The sequence below is a fragment of the Diceros bicornis genome, chromosome 18 (genome assembly GCF_020826845.1).
Source record: "Diceros bicornis minor isolate mBicDic1 chromosome 18, mDicBic1.mat.cur, whole genome shotgun sequence".
Lineage (NCBI taxonomy): Eukaryota > Metazoa > Chordata > Mammalia > Perissodactyla > Rhinocerotidae > Diceros > Diceros bicornis.
Window position 1 is genome coordinate 19,627,342 of NC_080757.1, and position 11,096 is coordinate 19,638,437.

Below are 11,096 nucleotides of genomic sequence, written 5' to 3' on the forward strand. Positions count from 1 at the left end.
TCTCAGTGCTTTCTTCCGTGGGGAAGATAACACTTCTGGGCTAGTCCTCACATTAGGCTCAATAAATATCACACTATCTTTCTTATCTACAGATTGGTCATTGATTACTTGCATCAACACTTTCTCCCTCCCTCTCCACAGACCAGCCTGTAACACCGGCCAGCACCGCCCCACCCCACAACATATCCCAGGGTAGCTCCTCCTCATGTGTCCAAATCTGGACCCATCTGTTCCTGCAGAGGCCATGGAGCTGCTTGAATGGAATAGCACGTAGATCCGGTTTCAGGGCACAGAGGTAACTAGGTAAATTTAGATGACAGACAACCAGTCAAAGACAGAGCTGTTCTCTGCGAAATGCTCCCTCTGTCTACTGCTTTCTGAGACAATCAGGAAGCTTGGATTAGAGGTAGGACAAAGGGACCCACACCAGGACATCAGACTGCTCTAGTTAATCTCTAACACAACCCACCTTCACTCAGGCCCAGACTTTATTTGAATGAAGGAAGGACCAGAGCAACTCAGTCTTTGAAAGGAGGGGAGAGAGGAGTCCGCTGGCATTAGCAACAATGCATCAGTAGGGCCAGCTTGACTGGTAACCCCTGTGGCCACCAGCGTCCTTGTGTCTGGCCTGCACTAACCACGGGCCAGTTTCCCAGCTTGGGACCTCGGCACCTGCTTCACTTCCTGTCCTTTTTCCCTTAATCCTTTCACCAAAAGGGGAGGGCAAGAGAAATTCAAACCATTTGGCTCTTTGTTCACAACTTTCAGGAAAGGTTCCGCAGGAAAGGACCTTTCCCCACCAGGAGAGGCAAGTGCTGTGGACTCTCCACAGGTTTTGTTTATCTGTGCTGCCCTCGCCCATTCATTAGGAAAACTGGGCTTTGTTCTAGTAACTGGATTTGTGCTGAGGACAAGGAAAGGTTTGTCCCAATGCCCACGTATCTCCCAGTGGGATGCTTTCTTTAGGCAGAGTCTGTGGTCAAGCCCTCGGGGGCTCAGAGGGCTGCACAGGGAGGGGTGCGGCCCATCTTCTCCCCACAGAGAAGCCACAGGCCTGGTCAGCCCCGGGGCCCTCTTGAGCACCCCAGCCTCAGGGGATGCTGGCAACCTGTGCTCATGGAACCGGGCAGGAAAATGGAAGGAGGGCACATTTCCTGGGGAAACTTGCCTGCCCATCAGGGAGCTCTGGAGGAAATCCTGCTGGCGTCACCAGAGGCTTTTTTTCCTGTTCCAGCCACACCACCCTCCTGGTGGAACTCTCTATTGAGGCCAGCCGAGGGCTGAGCTACCTGCCAGGAGAGCACCTTGTGGTTTTCCCCAGCCAGCAGCCAGCTCTGGTTCAAGGCATCTTAGAGCCAGGGGTGAATGATCCCGCACCCCAGCAACCCGTGCGCCTGCAGACTCTCAACGAGAGCGGTGAGCCCTCTGCACGGGAGCTTCCGCTGAGGTGGCCTCGCATCCTCCCACATACCCCCCAACCCGGCTGACAGGCTGGTCCTGAGCCGGTGCTGGGGACAGCTAACCCTGTCCTTCCTGCTGAGGGGGCGGGCCACCCAAGCCCGCACTAAAGCACCTTTGCAAACAGTCCTCACTGAATGGCAGGCCGCCAAGAAGGGATGCTTCTTTGGGGCTATCTGCCCAGCACCAGTGGCTCGGTGCTTCATTCTTTTGCCCACCAGCCACTTTTTTGTTGATTGATTGGTTCATTTATTTTTCCTTCAAAATTTTAAGTGGTCACATCTATATACCAGGCAGGCCCTGGGCTACAAAAAGGAATGAGACTCAGTGTCTGCCCTCAGAAAGCTCACCACCAAGTACAGAAGGCAGACAAGCGAGAATATTCATAATAAGTGTTATAATAATAAGAGGAGCAGCTAGCATTTGTTGGGTGATTACTACATGCCAGCAATCTACGTATATTGTCTCTTTAGTTGCCACAATAGATGTGTGTGTCTTGCTTGGTGACAGAATAGAGAAATGTGGAAACAGTGTGAAAAGTGTGAGCTTTGAATGTTCCAGTCCCTGAGTCATCACTTACTAGCTGTGTGACCTTGGACATAGGAGTTCACCTCTCAAGGCTTTCTTTCTCTGTCTCTAAAACAGAGACAATAGAGCCTTGCTTGCAGGATTGTTGTGAAGAACAAATAAGTAGACACATGTGCAGCCTTTACAATTCCTGGCACCAAAAAATGCAGGAGTGGAGGAATGTCCATTTCCTGCAGGCTAATGAGCATTTGTCCAGAAGGTCAGAGAAGGGGTCTAGCACACCCTGAGAGTCTCCTCGGATCCCAGAATTCATAACCTCTTTGCATTTCATGGCATCTAATTTCACACTGCTTCACCACCGAGGGTCTCATTTACACCCCCCTTCCCTGGGCGATGGGCAGGGACAGGCCACAGGTGACAAGGAGAGTGTGGCTCCTCCTGGCCATCCTCACCGGGGAGAAGATTTTGTCCTAGGGAGGGTCCAGAGCACCTCTTCCTGTGCTGAGGTGAGGCTGTGAGTCTACATGGTGAGCACAGCATCGGGGTGACAGGCCCCAGGAGACGTGAACTCATGAAATCAGCGGTCACGGGCCCCCAGCCCAGAGAAATAGCTCCCTGGCCTTGGCTTCCTCAGTGATAATGACACCTCCAAAGACTGTGTCCCCCTAAAGGGAGTGGCCAAAATGGGAAAGTGGGGGTCAGAGAAGCAAAGTCTGTTGTTGTTCCCCACTGTCCAGGAGAACGTGAGAGAGCCTGAAACTCGAGTTATGTTTCAGGGGACAGGAATGTCCTCAGACTGTAGGGACACAGGTGTGGTTCGTCTGGCCTTGGGTCTAGATGAAATAATGTAATACTAACACTTTTACCTACTGTTTACGGAGAAAGTTGTACCTGACACTGTACCATTACACACACATATGTCAGTCAGTGCTCACACAAACCCAGAGAGGCAGGTCTTCTTATCACGTCCATTTCACAGAGCTGGACCCCAGGGCTCAGAGGGTTCAGTCAGCCAGCAAGTAAGTGGGGAGTCAGAGTTGGAAACCATGTCTCCTGGCTCCAGGGTCCATGCTGGGATGGCCCTGCACATGGCCTCTTGGGATTCCTTGAGACTTGTCACCTCACTTTGGGCTGATTCGCGGCTCACCCGGCACCTCTTGATATGTCACCCAAGGGGACTGTCGTCATGGGCATTTCTCAAAATGAACACCTGGCCTCAGTGGTGTACATCAGTCTTTGGTGGATTTAGTCGCTGTGAGTCTGTAGTTCACCTGCTAAAGTTCAAGTATTCTGCTAAAGTTCTGGGCCAGAGAGGGAATAGACTCTGATATACCGTTACTTTTACAGGATCATGTCAACTTGGGTGCCCTTTGGAGGGTTGTTGGTCAGTGTTCCCTGGCAGCCTTATCTCTGAGGCCCACCTTCCTGAACAAGAGTTGAGCACATGAGCCCTTGTGCTGTTCCTGGAGAACTTCAGTGTCTTCTCTCCCCTGCAGTGGGAAGGTGGAGGGTGTCTGCCCCAGAGGTCACAGTGGGGCTTTATTTTCCATCCTGATTTCTTCCTTCTCTATCCAGGCAGCTACTGGGGCAAGGACAAGCAGCTGCCCCCCTGCTCACTCCGCCAGGCCCTCATCCACTTCCTGGACATCACCACTCCCCCAACTCAGCTGCTGCTCTGAAAGCTGGCCCAGCTGGCCACAGAAGAGGCCAAAGGCAGAGGCTGGAGACCCTGTGCCGGTTGAAGGTCGGGGCTGGTGGATGAGGTAGGGACAGGGTCCCAGAGTCAGGGGAGCTAGAGCGCAGAGCTGTTCTTGAAACTCCAAGGAGGATCCACCCCAGCTTCCCAAAGTGAAACTTGTCAAAGGCTGGTGGGACATCAGCCGTCCTCTCGCATCCCATCTCCAGGACACAGCTGTATGGAGCAAACTGAATTTTTCTGAGCATCTGCAGGATGCAACCAAAGTGCACTTCCTTAGAAATTATCTAGAAAAGGAGAGCCACTGTGTCTTGTGTGTCTTTATTTTCCCCAAACCTGGAACAAGCCTGGAATTTAGGAAGTGTTAGAGGATGGATGGTGATGATGAATGGGTAAATGGACATAGTGACAGACGGGTAGTTGGATTAATAAATTAATGAGAGAATGCATTAACTCACCTGCCACTTTCTAGGCCCAAGTCTTTGCAAAAGGTGCTGGATGTCATTATTACCATCATCATTATCACTAATCATCTAGATTCCAGCCGACTCCAACGCGGTTATCCTATGGCTGCACTGTACTAACCTGGTACACTTTTTATCATTTAATTCTCACAGCATCCCCAAGAGGTAGGGTATACCATCCTCATCTCACAAAGGTTAAGTAATTGGGACAAGATCCACAGCTAGTAAAGGCATCCAGTCAAGATTTGAACCCAGCTCTGTATGAATGCAAAGCCCTGCCCCCAGTTAGATTATAATAAAGTTTTGACTGCTGCCCACAAGTTGCTGACAGTGAAGTTCTCTGCACACAAGGTAGATAAGTGCTACTCACTGGCCTGAGTTCCTCCAGGACAGGAACTGTTTCCCCTCCAGCTTCGTCATCTCAGCACCCTGGACAGCGCGCGGTACTTCAAAGTGTCTGTTGAGGGAGGGAATGAATAAAGGAATGAATGAATACCACACTGTGATAGCCTCTTCCTGGTGTGGGGCAGGCGCCCTGAGTGGCTCAACTGCTCTTGGCTTTCAGCCCTTGGAGTACAGCAAGTGGAAGTTCACCAACAGCCCCACCTTCCTGGAGGTGCTGGTGGAGTTCCCGTCCCTGCGGGTGTCTGCTGGCTTCCTGCTCTCCCAGCTCCCTAATCTGAAACCCCGGTACTACTCCATCAGCTCCTCCCGGGACCACACACCCACGGAGGTCCACCTCACTGTGGCCGTGCTCACGTACCGCACCCGAGGTAAGGCTGGGGCTGGGGCTCTGGGGCGTCCAACTCTGCTATTTACAGGCAGCTGTTCAACATCTCTGAGCTTCGTTCTCCTCATCAGTTAAACACCCACCTTCCAGATTTGTTAACAGCAAGATAAGGTGTGTGGCAGAGAAAACTATGAAGCAAGCACTGAGCTGACCCCTTTGTAAGTGTATTATTGGTAACCATGTGAGATGGGTACTGTGATCATTTTACAGGTGAGGAAACTGAGGCACAAAGAGGTCAAGCCAGTTGTCTAGAGTCACACTGATAGCAAGTAATAACTGTGATACTAACCCAGGTAATCTGGCTGCTGAGCCAAGTTCTTAACCACCCCCCTCCACTCTGCTATTGTACTACTGTTGGGACGATTTAGCGAGATCGGATGTGGAAAGCACCCAGTCATTAGTGGGAGCCCAGTGAGTCTTCATCTTCGTGAGAGTCCAGCTGAACACAGGAATGATTCTGCCTGGATTGTTGACTCACTCACTCAGCGATGATCTATTTCATCTGTCTGTGTGCTTGGCACCACGGTGGGTGTGGAAATATAGTACATGAAGCCCTTGACTTCACAGAGCTTCCCATCCAGAAGGGGCAATGAAGAGAGAGCAGGGAAATTGATGATCGTCCTTATGTGGGTGCTAAGAAGGAGAGCACAGGGGCTGTGAGGGCAGAGGATGGGGGATGGACTCACATAGGCTGGAAGGTCCAAAGCTTTGTCCAGTAGGGTTGGATGAGCCGTGCCCCGGCCTTGCCCTCCAGAGCTGACTGTTGCCTGGGTTCGCAAAGCTGGGAGCTGGCCCACATCTCAGAGCCCTCTGTGCTCTGAGCAGCACAATCACAAAGTTTCTAAAACCTGGGCAGAGACTCTATTTGCTCTGCCAGAGAACATACGCCTAGGCCAAATCTTCATCCTCAAACCAGGAGAGGAGAGGCAGGCACATCCTGTGAGAGCAAGATTCCATGCAGAGGAAAACCAAAGGGACTTCTCAAGTTGGTGGGAGGTCCCCTTGAATGCTTGACCATTGGGAAGGGAATGTAACACAGTGAAAGGTGGGGTTTCCACAAGCCCAGGAGGGGCCACTGGAGGAGACAGAGAGACGGCCTGAGAGGACCGAATGCTCAGGAGGTTGTCCATCACCCAGGGTTCCTACCAGCAAGGGCTATACTCGTGGAGACGCACTGGGGCAGCGACTGTGGCCACCCTGAGGGGCCATTTTATGCTACTGTCATCGGAGCTGAGTGGTGCGCTGGGCGGATCCCTGGAGAAACTCTTAGAGGCAGCATTGGAGTAGGAGTCAGGGAAGCTGAGCTGTGACCTGACTCTACTGCGGCCTGAGTGACCTTGTACAAGTCACTTTCACTCTCTGAGACTCAGTTTCTGCAGTGGCAATGGGAGAGGCTTGCACACTCTCTAAGTCCGCTCCAGCTTTCGCCAGTTCTGGGTGTACAGAGGGTGGATCTCAGAACCAGGAGAAAAACAGCCCCTCAGTAAAGCTGGCAGAGCACCTGAGCTGGCTGTTGGAGGAGGCGCTGGGACGGCCCTGCACGGGCGCTAGGGGGCGACGTTGGTCAGGTCTGTACTGTCCTTGCAGATGGCCAGGGTCCCCTGCACCACGGCGTCTGCAGCACATGGCTCAGCAGCCTGAAGCCCCAAGACCCGGTGCCCTGCTTTGTGTGAAGATAAGCACCCCCCACACTCTGTCCTCTGTGGCACCACTGGCCCAAGGGAGTTCTGGGTTGAAAGGAAGGGATCTGGGTTTTAGGTGCCACTCTGGGCCCCTTGGTCCATGAAGAAGGCATTGGGCTCACACTGGGCCTCTCCATTCTATCCCCTGCTACAGAGCGTGGCCAAGTCTCTAGCAGGGATAGAGATGCAGTGCTGGTGGAGCCCAGAGAACAAGGAGGCTCAGCCCTTTTTCATAAGGCCCCAGGGCAAGGTGACCGTGTGGCTGGACAGGGCAATGAAGCAGCCTGCAGGACTGGGGAAATCTAATTTGAGCTCATTGTCCTCTCTACCTCCCAACACCACCTCCCCCAACCACACCCCCAGCTCCCCAGCCCCTGTCCTGCCTGTGCATCAGGCCAGGATGTCTGAGGATTGGGGCCTCTCTCCTCTGTCCCCTTCAGTACAAGCAGCTTCCAGCTCCCAGCTCCCCGAGAACCCCTCCCATCCTTGCATTCTCATTGGACCTGGCACGGGCATCACCCCCTTCCACAGTTTGTGGCAGCAGCGGTTCCATGACACCGAGCACAAAGGCACAGCTGGAGGTTTCATGTGACCTCTCTCCCAAGTTTGCCTCAGCCTGTGTGGACAAGTGATCTGAACGCCCTGGGCCTCAGTTTCCTCAACTGTAAAGTGGGGACAATCCTAGATCAGATGCTTGTGAGGATGAAACGAATTTTCAAGTTGGGCGCTCAGCTCCTGAGGCCTTGAGCCGGGGCCCGCCCTCTGGTGGCCACCCTGGTAACTGCAGCTCAAGGGGTCTTGCAGGGCTCCAAGGTGGTTGCACGACCCTGGTGTTCCAGTGTCGCCACCTAGATGAGGACCACCTCTGTCGGGAGGAGACACTGGAGATGGCCCAGAAGGGGGTGCTGCATGAGGTGCATATGGCAGATTGTTGCGTGCGCTGCCAGCACAAGGTAAATGCAGCAGCTGCCCGCGCAATGCTGAGAACGTTCAAAGCACGGACTGTAGGGGTGCCCTGGCTCCCCGCAGACCCCTCAACCCTCTGAGCCTTCATCTCCTCAGCTCTAAAGAGGAGGCAGTCAGATATTACGTTCACTCTTCCAGGAGAAGGGACAGGCCCCGAGACGTTCAGGACTAAGTCAAGGTCACCCAGTGGGTCAATCCCCAGTGCCCAGCCCCCTGAAGGTCCTCCTCCCGGGATACATGGCTGCCTGGGGAGAGGTGGTCCAGGTTGGCTTCACGCTCAAGCACAGCAAGGCTGGAGGGAAGTGGCTGCTCAGACACAGCCAATGACGGGCTCTGCTGCCCCGGGGGGCACTTTGCCCCAGGAGCCTGGGGAGTCAGGACAGACTCTTGGCTCAGCCCTTGTGAACTTGCCCCATCAGAGCTCCTCCCCGACCCAGCGCTCCATGCCATTGCTGGGGTCCCTGGGCCTCTTGTGTGGAACAAGAGCAGAGAGTCCCCGATGGACTTCTGACTTCTGTGTAACCGGGAAGCCCAGGGCTCTGTGCCCTGCTCTGAATGACAGTGGGGATCCCACAGACTGTCTGCACCGAGAGGCCCCCCTCTGTGGGGAGCAGGCAGCTGGGCCTCACTGGGCAGGGGAAGTGGCTGGAGTGATGCCTCTTTGAAGATGGTGAGCTGTGAGTAAGTCCGGGAGCCCCACTGAATGGTCAGCTCTTCGTGGCCAATGTCCATCTCTCCAGCCTCAGCCCAGGCCTGCGCCGGGCAGGGTGTCAATGCACTTTCTCATCCCAAGCCTGGTCCCGTGTAAGATCCTGGCTGGGACAGTGCTCACTCCACACCCAAGGGTGCAGCCCATTGTGCCCCCTGCCCACCTCCCCAGGGCCAGCAGGCTTGACTGCAAGCTTCATCCCAGCAGCAGGGCCTAGACCCACCGTCTCCTCTGGTTTCAGGTCTACGTTCAAGACATCCTGCGGCAGCAGCTAGCTGGTGAGGTGCTCCGCGTGCTCCATCAGGAGCATGGCCACCTCTGTGTCTGCGGGAACGTGCGCATGGCCCGGTACGTGGCCCACACCCTGAAGCAGCTGGTGGCTGCCAAGCTGAGCCTGAGTGAGGAGCAGGTCGAGGACTATCTCTTCCAGCTTAAGGTAGAGCGCCTGGTGTGTGGGCTAGGGATGGAGGCCAAGGGCACGGGCCAGGGAGCCAGGACTCTAGAGTCGGGCTCAGAACAATCCTAGACCCAAAGGAATCCTAGAGGCGGCCGGAGGTCAGAGCTGGGCGGGCATTGAGAGGTCTGAGTGTGCGTCCCCGTCTGGTTGCTCAGCTCAACAGAGGCAAACGTCTTGCTTTACTACAAGACTTCTCAGAGCCTCTAACATGCTATGTGCATCATTGACACTTCAAGCCTGGGAGCAAGTACACAGCATCTCCCAAACGTGTTGATCTCAGAGCCCACATTTCCTGGAGCATCTGATGGGACAAGCACTAGGCAGGCTTTACTGTCCGTCATGGAGCCTGAGGAGATGTTCAGATGGTCCAGACCAGAGCAGGTGCTGTTGGGAGGGAAAGAGCTCAGGCGAGGTCAAGCATAATCTAAGCACGGCGGTGGGAAGGGAAATGGCTCCTGAGTGTACGTGTGATAGGGAAGCGGGGAACCCCAGGGCCTCGTCCAGCCTGGACCTGATGAATGAGAGGCGGCTGGACCTGCAGAGCTGACACATTGGTCTGTTTTCCCTTAAAGAGCCAGAAGCGCTACCACGAAGACATCTTTGGTGCTGTGGTTCCCTACAGGCTGAAAAAGGATGGGCAGCCCAGCGATCCCAGAGTGCCATCAGCCCACAGGAAATGTTAAAGCTGCTGCCACAGAATTTAATGACAGAGCCAACTCTGGATTACGGCCTCGAGAGATGGAGGGAAATTATATCCCCAAGCCACATGACTTATTTCCCCATCTACTTCCCCCCAACTCTTTACTTGACCTGCTACCAGGTAGCAGCCTGGACTGAGTGGAACCTCTTGTCGCCCCTTAGTCCACCCTCCCCTGAATAATGAAGAGTTGGGGCCTCCTTGGTCCCTTGGAGATGCAATCTGCAACGCCATGCGCAGCCAGTGGGTGAGGATGGAACTGGCTTCTGATTGCACCAGTTTTAGTGACCACCAGGAGGCGCTGTCGGACCGCTCTGCATTTCCTGACCCTTGTACAGTTATTTAAGCCCCTGTATTTAAAAAAAACAAACCCCAGTCTGCTCCCAACGGGCACTTGGGTGTTCCCTGTATGACTCCTTGATGGAGATATTTCTATGAAACGCATTTTATTTTAACCACATTGTGTATGAGGGTGTTTGGTAGAGAAAGCAGCCCTAAATAATATAGGACTGGGGACTCGTGGAGGCCACATCTGGACATAAATCCCCCACAACGGGACGTTCTGGTGTGGCCACTCTGCTTCTCTGAGATGGCCCCCAGGTGGGGGCAGCATGCAGAGCTGTGTGCACACGTGACAGCCTGGGAGCTGGGCCGGAGCACAGGCTAAACTGCAGGGCTGAGATGACCCCCGCAGGAGGCATCTCACACGGGGCCACGGAGGTGCCATGCCCCCACGAGGCCCGTTCTCCAGCGAGGGTCTGGGCCACAGCCCTGTCCTGGAAAGTCACCGTGTTTGCTCTGGGGCTGCCTGTGTCGTGAGGGTTTGGCCAATAACATTGGCACCTGGTGAGAAAGCAGGTGAGGTCGGGCTGCGTGTCCAGGACTCGGCAGGGAGTGAGGACACAAGTCTTCCCTGGGGAAGGCTCCTCAGGAGACGGAGCCATGTCCCTTCTCCCGTGAGAACAGGAAGGACTCAGCCAGGGGTGAAGTGGAGGTCTGGCAAAATCTGGCCCCCAGCTCGGCTTTGGCCTCTGTGTCATTGGCTCCCTGCCCACTTCCCCCTCCCCGCTCCTCCTCAGATGCGGGGAGGGACATGCCAACCTCCAGTGTCCCAGCAGTGCACCCGGGACATGGTCAAGAATACAGTCACATAGCCGGGGCCCCTCACGCTGTAACGTCACACAAACCCCCTGGGGTCTGGTTACAGTGCAGACGCTGATTCAGGAGGGCTGCCCCGGGGCCCGGGCTTCTGCATTTCTAACAAGCTCCCAGGTGTCTGGTGCTGCTGCTCTGAGGACTGCGCCCTGAGCCCCAGCCTGGTGCCCGAGGCCCTAGGTTCTTGTGGGAGGGGCAGGATGTGTGAGTATCCTGTGGGCCCAGAGCCTGGCCCCCTGCACTGGCCCAGCGGCTGGCAGAACCCCACACACTGAGCCACTTCCCCACCACACCCCACCACTAAGGCCGGGTCACCCACAGTGGAACCCCACAAACAGGCCTCTCTTCTGAGTCAGATTCTCCTGATCGCACTGCCACCTCCTCCTGCTGGGACACAGGGTTCTGAGGAGCTGGCCCTGCCATCTGGCCTCCGGGCCCTGCCTCGGCACCCATGGGCTCAGGCCCAGCCCCTGGCCTGTCTCGGGAGCATGGGG

General features: G+C 55.0%; 1 pseudogene; it reads left to right on the top strand.

Annotated features, from left to right (window-relative positions):
* The first annotated feature begins 566 nt into the window (after positions 1–566).
* On the top strand, positions 567–9,433 carry LOC131416805 (nitric oxide synthase, inducible-like; annotated as a pseudogene).
* Positions 9,434–11,096: the final 1,663 nt, after the last annotated feature.